The sequence below is a fragment of the Oryza brachyantha genome, chromosome 11 (genome assembly GCF_000231095.2).
Source record: "Oryza brachyantha chromosome 11, ObraRS2, whole genome shotgun sequence".
NCBI lineage: Eukaryota > Viridiplantae > Streptophyta > Magnoliopsida > Poales > Poaceae > Oryza > Oryza brachyantha.
In genome coordinates, this window is record NC_023173.2 from 14,874,862 (window position 1) to 14,886,701 (window position 11,840).

At 45.5% G+C, this 11,840-nt stretch overlaps 1 pseudogene; it reads right to left on the reverse strand.

Moving 5' to 3' along the window:
* Positions 1-7,197: 7,197 nt before the first annotated feature.
* On the reverse strand, positions 7,198-10,425 carry LOC102713689 (annotated as a pseudogene).
* Between the last annotated feature and the right edge of the window lie 1,415 nt (positions 10,426-11,840).

Here is an 11,840-nt window from a genome sequence, read left to right on the forward strand (position 1 = left end):
TGCGACGGTCCTATCATAGTTTCCTATTCGGTATGCCATGGTGGTATGTCGGTGCACGTTCAAGTGTAGTGGAACTCTGTCTTGTGAGTATAGTAGTACACATCTGATCAGAGTAAAACTTATTCGAATAGCCGTGCCCGCGGTTATTGGGCGAACTGCCAGATTCACTGTGATTAGTCAAACCTTTAATGACTTGAGTAAACTAACTTTCACTTGGGACTACTACAATGTAGTGTACCGTTGAGTAGTGGTTGGGCCTGTTGCAATGTGGTGTAACATTGGACAGTGATGTGGTATTTTACAACCGTTATTTATTTATTCTTTTATTTACTTAATTACCTTTACTTCAGTTTAAATCTCTGTTATTTATTAAATGCTGCTTTATTGCAACTAATCTTAGCCAATCCTTGATGATCCTTTGCATCATTTATTACTCTCTTTTTCCATGCTACTTGTTGAGCACGGTGATTTGTACTCAACCTTGCGTAATTTCCCCCTTCAGAGCAAGAAGATGAATTCGATTGAGGTGACTCTCAGGAGTAGGCTGTCCGCCATTGAAGTGTTGCCTATGGACTAGAGCCGTACCCACTGGAGCTGGTCTGCGTTATCTTTTCCACTATATTTTCATTAGATTAATGTTATTTTTCAGTTGTGTCTAAGAACGATGGTTCTGTAATCAACATGTCTTTTTGTGTACCCTAGCTAGTCCTGGACAGAGATTTTTAATATACAATTAAGTTCAGAAATTCGTGTGAGGAATTTCTAGGCGTGACAACATATCAAAGACACCTACAATCCTACTAAAACTCAACATAGCCAAAGCCTTTGACTCGGTGAGCTAGCCATATCTAATTGATCACCTGTGGAGCATGGGGTTTGGAACAAGATGGATCAAATGGGTTGTTACAATTCTTGCAAACACATCCTTCGAAGAAATCCTCAACGGAGTAGCAGGCTCAAGCTTCAAGCATAGCCGAGGACTTTGGCAGGGAGACACCCTATCCCCAATGTTGTTTATCCTAGCAATTGAACCACTCTAAGGCCAGTATCGATGGTTAGATTCACTACACGGTTTCCACAACAGTTAACTCGATGAAACGATACATTAAATAACTACTTATAATGCAATGTTTCATTGTATCATTTTCAAAGCTAAATAAAGCATTTAATTACTGCTAGAAGTTTAATTGCATGCAAACAATGTTTCATTGTATGAAAGTCCTCAAGCCCCTCAATGCGAGTTTTATGGCGTTATCGAGGACATGGTAACGGTGCCCAAAGGTTTCATGGCCATGAAACGAATTTCCTCTTTCTTCTTATAGTTTCATGTAAATATTTCCTTCTGTGTTGATGTGTCATCTAATTAATATGCATGATACCTTCACGAAACCCCCATTAAGACTGGCCTAAGTGCTACTAGCCATGGCATAGGATGCATGTCTTCTTCAAATGGTCTCACCTCGAACAGGAAACCTCAACATTATGCTATGTGATGATGATGGCATTGTCGTCATCAACCTAGATCCACATGAAGCTAAAGGCGTAGCAACCATCCTTAAGATTTTTGGATGAGCTATACGAATGGTTACTAACCTGCAAAAACAAAAATCTACCCTATCTGATGTGAGCACAATGATCTCAGGCTAATCCTACAACACTTGTCGGGGCAGCAAAAGGATTTCCCCTGCACTTACCTTGGTTTACCACGACACATCAGAAAACTCAAGAAAACAAATTCCCAATCGGTCATCGACAAAATGGCGGCCAGACTACCAAAATGGAGGGGAAGATTGTTAACAAAAGTGGGCAGCAATTGTCACACCCGGAGTTTCCTTCCTAAGCCTAAATTCGTAAAAGAAATTGTTAAGTACCAATTTGCTTAATTAACTCAGGAAAAGCCCCACTAAAAGAACTAATTTAATTAAATGGAAGTCCGCAAAGCATTAACGAGATTTAAACCCCAATTACATATTATAAAATTTTACTCCAAAATTTAATTTAAAACTCAGCAAACAGCGAGGCTTCTTTTCTCCTTTTTCCTCCCTTTTTTCCCTCCTTTTCTTTTTTCGGGTTTGGGCCACAGCCCAAATCTCCTTTCTCTCTCTCCTCCTTTTTCCTCAATCCTCCTCCTTTTTCCTCAATCCTCCTCCTTCCCTTCTCCTAGCCCAGCCAGTCGTCCTAGTTCGCTGCGCCCACACAGAAGTGCTCTTTTCCTCTCACCTCCTCCTCCCTCCTAGCCCAAGTTAGCTCGCTGCCGCCGCCGTGGCCAACTCGGTCTCTGCCTCTGCAACTGTCGCTGCCGTGTGCGCCTCAGAGTTCACAATCCGCCCTAGCCGGCCGCACAACCTATAAATTCCACCTCCCCGCACGCCGCCGTCCCTTGCCGCCGATCGATCTCGACGCTCGTGCCTCGCCACTCTCATCGCCGGTTGTCACCCCGTGTCTCGTCGCCTCGCCCACTCATCCCCACCTTCGCTGCCGCCCGCCGGTGAGCACCTCCTCTCTCCCTCCCTCTTTTCCCCTTCAGCCGTCGCCATCGGCTCGTGTGCCGCCGCCACGCACACGCTCCGTTGGTCGCTGCAAGCACGCTGTCCTGGCGTAGTCCCCCTCGCCTCGTCGACTCGCCAAACCCACTCCCGCCATCGATAAGCTGCTGCCGTCTCCTCTCCCCCTTTCTTTCCCTCTTCGTGTGCCGTTGCCAAAGCCGCCGCCGTCGCGCGCATGCGCGTTCCGGCCATCGCCGTCGTCCTTCCGTCAGTCGCCTCCTTCGCCTCACCGTCGCCGGTGCACTGCCGTGCTCGCCGCATCATCGTCGCCGTCTCCCCAAGCCGGTCGCCGTCCTCCCCTTGTGCCGTCGCTCGTCGGTTTGCCATCGGTCCACACCATCGACGTCGCCTGCTTGGCCGGCGTCTTCCCCCTCCCCTGTTCGGCCAGAGCCGGCACTGACCAGTGGGGTCCACCCGTCGGTCTCTCTCTTCTCTCTCTCACCTCCCCATGGGGCCCCCTCGCCAGCCATTGGCCGCCCTCATCCTCTCTCTCCTCCCCTCAGGCCCACTTGTGAGTCGCCTCCTCTCTCCTTGTTGACTTCAGTAAGCCTTCTTTATTGCGTAATAAATGCTATTTAGGACTTTCTGTTTAGTTAAAAAATACAGAAAACTTCTAAAATTCATAACTAATTCGTCCGGTCTCCGTTTATGTCCATTCAAATTTCATTAAATTTATAAAATTACCAAGAGTCCATTAAAAATACTTTCTTGTGCTGTTTCAGTAGAGTTTGTGCCTGTTTTATTTATTTTTGTGGTTTGTCGCTTAGATTCGGAGCCCGCCGACGCGCCGATTTACTCCAAAATTGTCGCTGAAGTACCCTAGAAAGTTGAACAAGGCAAGTGGCATTCACCTTTGATCATATTGAACCTATTATTGCAAAATCCCTGCTTATTTATTCAAACATACATTGTTTTAATTAAAGTATTTACTGTATTTATTTTACGGGTAACCTATTATTAGGTCGTTGTTTATCCATCTTTATGCATGTTATACCATGGGTAAATTGAGTAGAGCTAGGCCTAGGTAATGCTTAGCTTTTCTTAGAATAAGTAGCTCATGGGTTCACACATTAATCATTACTAGTTCTGAATAGTTGATAATGATGATTTAATTCCCGATATGGGTTAATGCCAACTAAAATATTAATAATAGTGGGCTGTGGGTGCATGGTTTTGATAGTCACGCCCATGGCAATTAAGGACCGGTTCACAGAAAACCCAGGAAGTTATTTTAGTGCTAACCACAAGCTAGAATGGGCAACGGTGGGATTGGAAGTGTGATTTCGAACTATTCGACATACCCAGTCTAGAGTGAGCATGATGGAGTATGGATGTGAATCATGGTGTAACGATGGCTTATGTTGCTTCTAGATTCGCCTAGGCACAAGAGGGGGCTACCCGCCTTGGTTTAACGGGGGAGCAAATCCTGCAGTATGGTGCGATTGAATAGAGAGGGTTATGCGACGGGTCCTTTCAAAGTTTTCTTTCCGGTATGTCATGGTGGTATGTCGGCGCACATTCAAGTGTAGTGAGACTGTGTCTTGTGGGTGCAGTAGTACACCTTTCATCAGAGTAAACCTATTCGAATAGTCGTGCCCGCGGTTATAGGGCGAACTGCTAGATTCACTATGATTAGTCGAACCTTTAATGACTTGAGTAAACTGGCTTTCACTTGGGACTACTGCAACGTGGGCGTAACGTTGAGTAGTGGTTGAGCCTGTCGTAACGTGGTGTAACGTTCAACAGTGATGTTGATACTTTACAACTGTTATTTACTTACTTACAAATGTATCTTTATTCTACTTAAATCTCTGTTATTTATTAAATGCTGCTTTATCGCAACTAACCTTAGCTTATTCCTTGTGATCCATTGCATCATTTATTACTCCTATTCCATGCTACTTGTTGAGTACGGTGGTTTGTACTCCGTCTTGTGTAATTCCCCCCTTCAGAGCTAGAGGTCGAATCCGATGGAGGTGACTCTCATGAGTAAGCTATCCCGTCGAAGTCGTTGCATGTGGACTAGAGCCGTGGCCCACTGGAGCTAGTCTGCGTTATCTTTTCGGTGCATCTTCGTTAGTTTAAATGTTATTTTCAGTTGTTTCTAAGAACGATAGTTACGTAATCAACATTGTCTTTTTTGTACCCTGGTTGGTCCTGGATAGAGATTTTAATACACAATTAAGTTTAAAAATTCGTGTGAGAAATTTCTGGGCGTGACAAGTTCGTCTCAGAGTCACCTTTGACCGTAGGATCAACCCAATGGAAACCCTGAAAGCCCTTTGTTTTTCATGTTTGTGCATCTGTTTTTAAAAGTTAGAGTTGCTTTGAAAACGAGTGAGTGCATTTTGAAAGCGTGAGTTGTTTCAAAAGTCAAAGCTCTTTGGTTGAAAAGCATGAGTAAAATAATTAACGAGTAAAACTTTATTTACTTTGTTTCTTTTATCGTTTAATTTGTCTTGAAATAAATTTTTTGCATCCATTGATTCTAAATCCTTGATATTCTTTCGATGGCCGAACTTCCGAAGATGCACCGAGGTCAGGAAATGGATCATTTCGTGGCAGGGCTGAGCAGGATGGTCTTCACAACAGGGTATCCTTATGATCCTGAGTACACCGCAGTTCACCGTCTAAGCGGGGAATTTCCACACAGGGTTAGATTAGAGTTACACAGAATACCAAACTACCTTCCTAACTTGGAAGTAGTCGCGCCCGGGGGCACGCATGAGCATGCATGCCAGGAAGCCGCTTATAGCATGATGGCAGCTGTTAGAGATAGACATGATCCGGATCTCCGCCACACTGCATATCGGTACCATCCCGACTATGGTCCCAATGACATGGTAAGCTCGTTTCGGTCTGCTGAAACAGAGCAAGACACCACCTTCGGCAGAATGTGCACCGTTCTTCAAGGACTTGACCGGATGTACCATGATCTTCATGAAGCAGCTAAGGAGTTGAACGATTGCAAGATCATGAAGATAGACCGTCTCCAGAGTAAAGTTGCTCGTTTGGAGAAGGAGATTGCAAGACTATGAGGTCAACCAGAACCAGGAGGTGCCAGGCTTTGCCTCACCATAAGAAAGAGAACTCATGCACCGCCGCGTGTTCAAGAAGTGTACAGCAGTCTGCCAAACCTTCTGCCTCCAATTCAGATCAACCCCTCCTCACCTACCTAAGTCCGCAGTTTGGAGTTGTGTTATCCTCTCATGCCGCAGGAAACGCCAACGAAGCAGGAGTCACCAACTGGGTCACCGTCTCGTCTTCGCTGCCCAGTGCGGGGATCCTCAAAGAAGTCAAGATTGAGAATTCCCGGAGCCGTTCTGAAGACGGAGATGAAGAAGGAGAGCCAGCAGTCAACTCTGGTGGTCATCGTAGTTCGTCGGAGCAGTGAACGTTTTCCCCTTAGAAGTTGTGTTAGTTTTTGTGTATTAGGTTTGCTTCGTTTGGGGTTAGTTGTGCACCATGACTAGTAGTAGAGTTATGGTCGTGCTACCAGGAGTTGTGTGCTTTTTAAATGTGTTTCTAAGCAAGACAATTGTAGTTAATTAATTCAATAAAACCCTTTTCTTAGTTGTCTCTTTTTGTCCTTTGTTCTCCATGTGCTCTCGTCGTCGCAATAGATGGTGAACACTCGCAATGCCAACCGTGACACTGATGAAAGTGAGACTACTCAAGGAGTTCACCATGGAGCAACACCACCGCCGCCGTTGGAGAACCCAACTCTGGCTCAAGTTGTGGCCAACCAAACTCAGATGATCAGCCTAATGGTGTAGCAGATGCAGCAGCATACTCAGATGATGCAACAGATAGCCAACCACCACCACCAGCAGCAGAAATTGATGGTTGATCCCCATCAGGCTGAGATTGATGATACTCAGGCCTCACATGTTTTTTTTAAGTAAGGGGTGTATATTAAATTAGGAGAGCAGAAATTTAATTACAAGAGAGTGGAAAAGCGGAGGGGTTACAACAAGAGCCGCATCATGGAGACGCAAGTTCTAAACAATCATCCTACAGGGTTACCAGCAATCCCTTCCTGGGCGGTCATTAGGGCAACCAGCCCACGTGCTCCGCAGTCGCGCCAAAGGGTCATCTTTGGAGTGTCATTTTTGCAAATCTTCCATTAGCGATCAGCTGACAAAGTTTGTCCGAGGCTACTAGGCTTCCTTACGCACCGGCATTGTCATCACCTTTCCAAGGAAGGCCCGGCACTTCTTCTCGATAGATTTAACCTCCCAAGTGGGGAGTTGAGTCACTGACATGAAGTAAATGGCCATCAGAACGTGCTTGATCAGGGCCTTTCCCTTAGAAATTCAACTCTGAAGACCCTCAAATACCACAACGACTGAAAATATATTCATAGAAAATCAGAACTCAGATGCTACCATATGACCCCCCTCCCCCCCCCCCCAAAAAAAAAGGAAAATACATGCAAGTTTTTACTACCTGTGTAATTACATGCAAGATTGCTAGGTCTTTGTCAGTGTTGTCGTTGTTGAGAACTATACTCTGATAGCTAAGGGTGTAAGTGGGCCAGCCCGAAACCCGCTTATAGGCCAATTAAGCAGGTTGGCCACCGGATTACCCACTTAATTAATCTATAAGCGGGTTCGCGGGCTGGCCCACTTACACCCCTACTGGTAGCTGGTGGTGCTTTCCATTTCCTCAGCTGATTGGACATAAGCTACAAGATGTTGAGATGATCCATAAGAACATACAACCACCAAGTTGCACAACTGAATTGAAAAGTGGAAGCAGAGTGTTTTCCTAGGACGTTAATAGATTTTGCAATCATGGATAAATTAAATTGCTCATAATTGAGAAAGCAGTTACTACATTCACGTTAACAAAAAATTGCATATGCAACTAATAACTGTAAGATTACTATGTTCAGATAATCAAAATAAAATCATAGTTACAACTAATAATTAAAAAAATTATCTATTTTCAGGAATAATTGGAACATGTGATAGTTACCTTTTGGATACGGAATGTTAAATTTCTCCTGAAAACAAAGAATATCCAATGTTTTAATAATACTAAATAAGTATTAGCACAACTGCAAATAACTAGAACGTTATCAATAGATTTCAGATACCACATTTGCACAAATATATACTCAGCATTATCACACTATGAAATTATAAACCGATGTGATTACTGGTTTTTGTTCCTGAAAGGAAGTGCCAAGGCCACAGATTATACAGGTGAAACGATGGAGGCCGGCCTCCTGTGTCGCGGCCCACGATCACGGTAGCTGAGAAATAAGCACTGCTTGGGGGAGGCAAGGCGCATAAACGGGAAAGGCAGACATCGAGAGAGAGAGAGAGAGAGAGAGAGAGAGAGATGGAATAACTTTTTTTCTTGATTGTCTGTTCACGGTAATACAGACTCCTTTAAATAGCTTTCTAAACTTATCTCTAATTTAACTCATATGACTTATCCCTAGCAAACTCTCAACAACTCCTAGACGTAATCTGAACAGAAAAAACTCCAAGACATAATCCAAAATTCCAAATATATTACAACTCCTGAATCCTGAAACTTAATTGTCGTGCCCAATCTTTTCAGCTGCTTGCCGTGCGCTAGACTGCCGATGCCCTCGTTGATACAAAATTCCCCACATAACAGGAAGTCATGTGGGTAGTATTTTTGTTGGGTATTTTGTAAGTGTGCCTCAATTATATGCTAATATGCAGTGCATAAACAAACAAAGACAGTTTGCATTGAAAGAGGATCAGAAATCTGCATAACCTGTTTTCTATGTATCAGCAGCGTTGATGTTAGAGGCATCGCCAACATTAGGAAATATTGCATCAACATCATGACTGTCATCAACATTAGGAAATAATGGATCGATTTCAGAAGCATCAATACTCTTTTTACTACCATCAGTTTTATCTTTACCCATGCAAATCAGTAACTGGTCCTGTAAAGATGGATATAGATCCGTAAATCAGTACACAAGAGTGAACGGACAGATAGCTAGGCATGAACAAGAACCTCCAGATGTAAACATACCGATATAAAAGATATTGCAAGGGGTGTGATGACTACACGGTAATCCAGAATAGAGACTTCAAGGAAATCATACCACAAGTCCTGGATCTCTCAGCACAAGCCTCATTAAACTGCCATGGTGTTTAGTCCAATAAAAATGAATATCAGTATGAGTGAATCTAATAAACGAAAATGTTTGAAACATGGCCATGCAAAAGGGAAGGTTGTCGAACCTCAGAGCTTAAAGTATCCGTGGGGACATTCTTCAGCTTTAGCTTTAGCTTTAAACAAGATCCATCCTTTTGAAGTGGTAGACATAATTCTCCTTTAAATCTTGACACATAGTTACATCGTCCAAGAAACAATCACCCTGAGAAGTACTAGAAATCGATTTTGGATCCAGAACGGACTGCAGCTTCGGCCACACATTCCCTTCTGCGTGCTTATTGCGCAAGTGTTGGAAGAGCGAGTCAATGTCCGGGTTCTTCTTGCCGACGCAATAGGGGCAAATCCAGAACCTCCATGACTTGCATTTCTTGACCAAGCTAATTGCATCAGATATGGTTTGCAGCCTCGACATCGACTTCTCGACTTCATAATTTTTAGCATAATGCTGATGCATCGAATTGAATCCCACAAACAGAAAGCTGTCCTGCTTCTCACTTGGCAATGAGTACCAGTAATCTTTAGATGCCAAGACAATTTTCTGCAGTAAGCGTCCGAGATCAATGCGGATGGAGAATTCCCTCTCTTCAGAGTTCTCACCGGGGACAGATCCAAGTGGTACGTCCTCATCGCTGGGATCAGCTGCCCCCTTCATGTACAACGCCCGATTGCACTCAACTTCCGCAGCAAGGTGCATGTCCAAGAGGAACAAGAGCTTGGCGCGGAACATGGCGAGCACGAGCGAGGTGTCGAACTGATGCGCCTGTTTGTTCAGATCGCTGAGGAGGCGATCCAGAAACGGACGCTTGTCGATGCCCGGGGCGAGGCCGCGCGCGAACTGCACGTCCATGTGTGCGTGGGCGAAGAGGGCGCGCGACGAGTAGCTGTACCGCTCGGCGAGCGCCTTCGCCGGCTTGACCTCCTTGGCCGCGCCGTCGCGCTTGGCGATATCGAGCAGGTCGCGGACGGCGCGCGGGATGACCGTAACAAACACGTGAGCGAGGATCTCGTTGTAGCGGCTGGACGCGGCCGCCTTCGCGTTCGCGATTCTCTCCTTGACGGTGGTGCTCCCGCCGCCGTCGACGAGGTCGTACGCGACGTTGTTCTCGGCGGGGTCGGTGGGGGAGGAGATCCTCATGGCACGGATGATCTCGACGTCGGCACAATCGTCGTTCAAGCACACGAACCGCGCCATCGCCAGGCTGGTGGCGATCTCGACGCAGTTGGAGGCGAGCCGCTGGGCCCGGACGTAGAAGTCCCTGGAGGATTCGAGGTGCGCCCCCCCCCCCCCCCCCGGGTGTCGGGAAGCTGCCCAGAGCGGCGGGCGGTCGACGGAGGACTCCGGGGTGCCTGGCCGCGAGCTCCTCGGCGCGGGCGATCGCCTCGTCGTACCGGCCATCCTCGGAACTCATCCGCAGCGCCGCTGCGGCCTCCTTGCGCAGGGCTCTCGACTCGTCGTCGAGCCCGCCCGCCACCGCCGCCGCCGCGGCCTCCTTCCGCTGTGCCCTGCTGCCTCTGCCCATCGCACGCGAGCGAGGTGTTCGTAAAAATGCGCGCGGGTGAAGCGAGTTGAAGAAATGCGGCTGCGGTGACGACGGTCTTTTTTGGGATCGAAATGCGGCGCTACGAAACAGGACTACAGGAGTATTTAAGAGCTTCTAGAAGGACGAGACGATCGTTTCGAGAGATTTTAGAAAACTGCTGGAAATACTACCAGGTCAAATCTAGAGGCGGTCATTTAGTTAATTCCGTTTGGATCAAAACTCATTGACCAAATAATTTGGTTTTGGTTGGTACGTCTTCGGTCATGACAAAATATGTAACGGATTGAGAGATAAAAAAATCAAGTGGATTATAATAAAATTTTCCTCTAATTTTATTATATGCTTTAAAAGTTAAATAGCACATGATAATAACAAATACTCCATCAATCATGCTACCCTTTCTTCCAACTTATGCTCCAAACCACCAAGATTGCTATAGTTATACGACATTTATTCTAATTGGTTAGCTCACTCAATTTCGTTAATTCATATATTATTTATTATTATCATGTGCTATTTAATTTTCAAAACATATAATAAAAGAGGTTATTGCATAACTGACCCCATTTTGAAAGCCAACTACATATTTGATCTCATTTTTTTCACTTTGCAGATTTGACCCTGTTTTTCAAAAATGAAGGCGCCAACTGACCCTAGTCTAGTCTGTTAAGTGAGCTTAACGGTGTTAAATGAGACATGAATGGACGTTTTACCCTTGCATATTTGACTCTATGTTTATAGCACATTTGACCAAATTTTATACATCTGTCCTGATAGCAAACAATTTAATTGTAATATTTGATTTATTTGCGTTTAATATTTTTGACAAATTTGTTTGATATTTTAGTGAAGTTTAATTAAATTGATGGATTGTATTAAAATTTGAACTAAATTTAGCTCAAATCTGAATTAATTTAAAAAAAATTTTGACATTGTTTTGCCTATTTTAAATGAAATTTTGACAGCTTTTGTCCAAAATTATCAAATTGTGAGGTAAATATACCATGTCAAAATTAATCAATCACAGCACCAACAGCACCAAGCTGTTTTAAGTACTAGTGATGAGCTAAAATATCTTCCACATAACTATGCTTCTAGTAGGCCTGAAATTGAATGGAATCACAATTAGACATGCTGCTCTCATGTGTGGTGGGCCTGAAATTGAATGGAATCACAATCACGAATGGAATCACAGTTAGCATATGCATTTTTCTTACAAATTCATCTGTGCAGGTCGCTTTTCATGTGTGGGTCAACCTTGATGAGGTTGCAAAATACGATTTTGTTGGGCTGAGCCCCGAGGTATGGCTGCCGCTCGCCGCCGCCGCCCCGCCACGCGGGCTGCCCGCGGCCTCCGGGCGCCGCCGCAGCCCGCTGCCTCCCACCGAACCTCCCCGCGCGCGCCGCTGCCGCCTCATCTCGCCGCCGCCCTGCCGGTCGCGCACGCCCTGGCCCGCCGGCCGCGGACGCCCCGTGCGCACGTGTCGCCCTGCCCCGCTGGCCGCCTCCGCTCGCGCCCTGCCTCTCCGGCCGCCGCCGCCTTCTCTCGGCCTCTCTGGTGTCCTTTCGCGTGAGTGAGAGA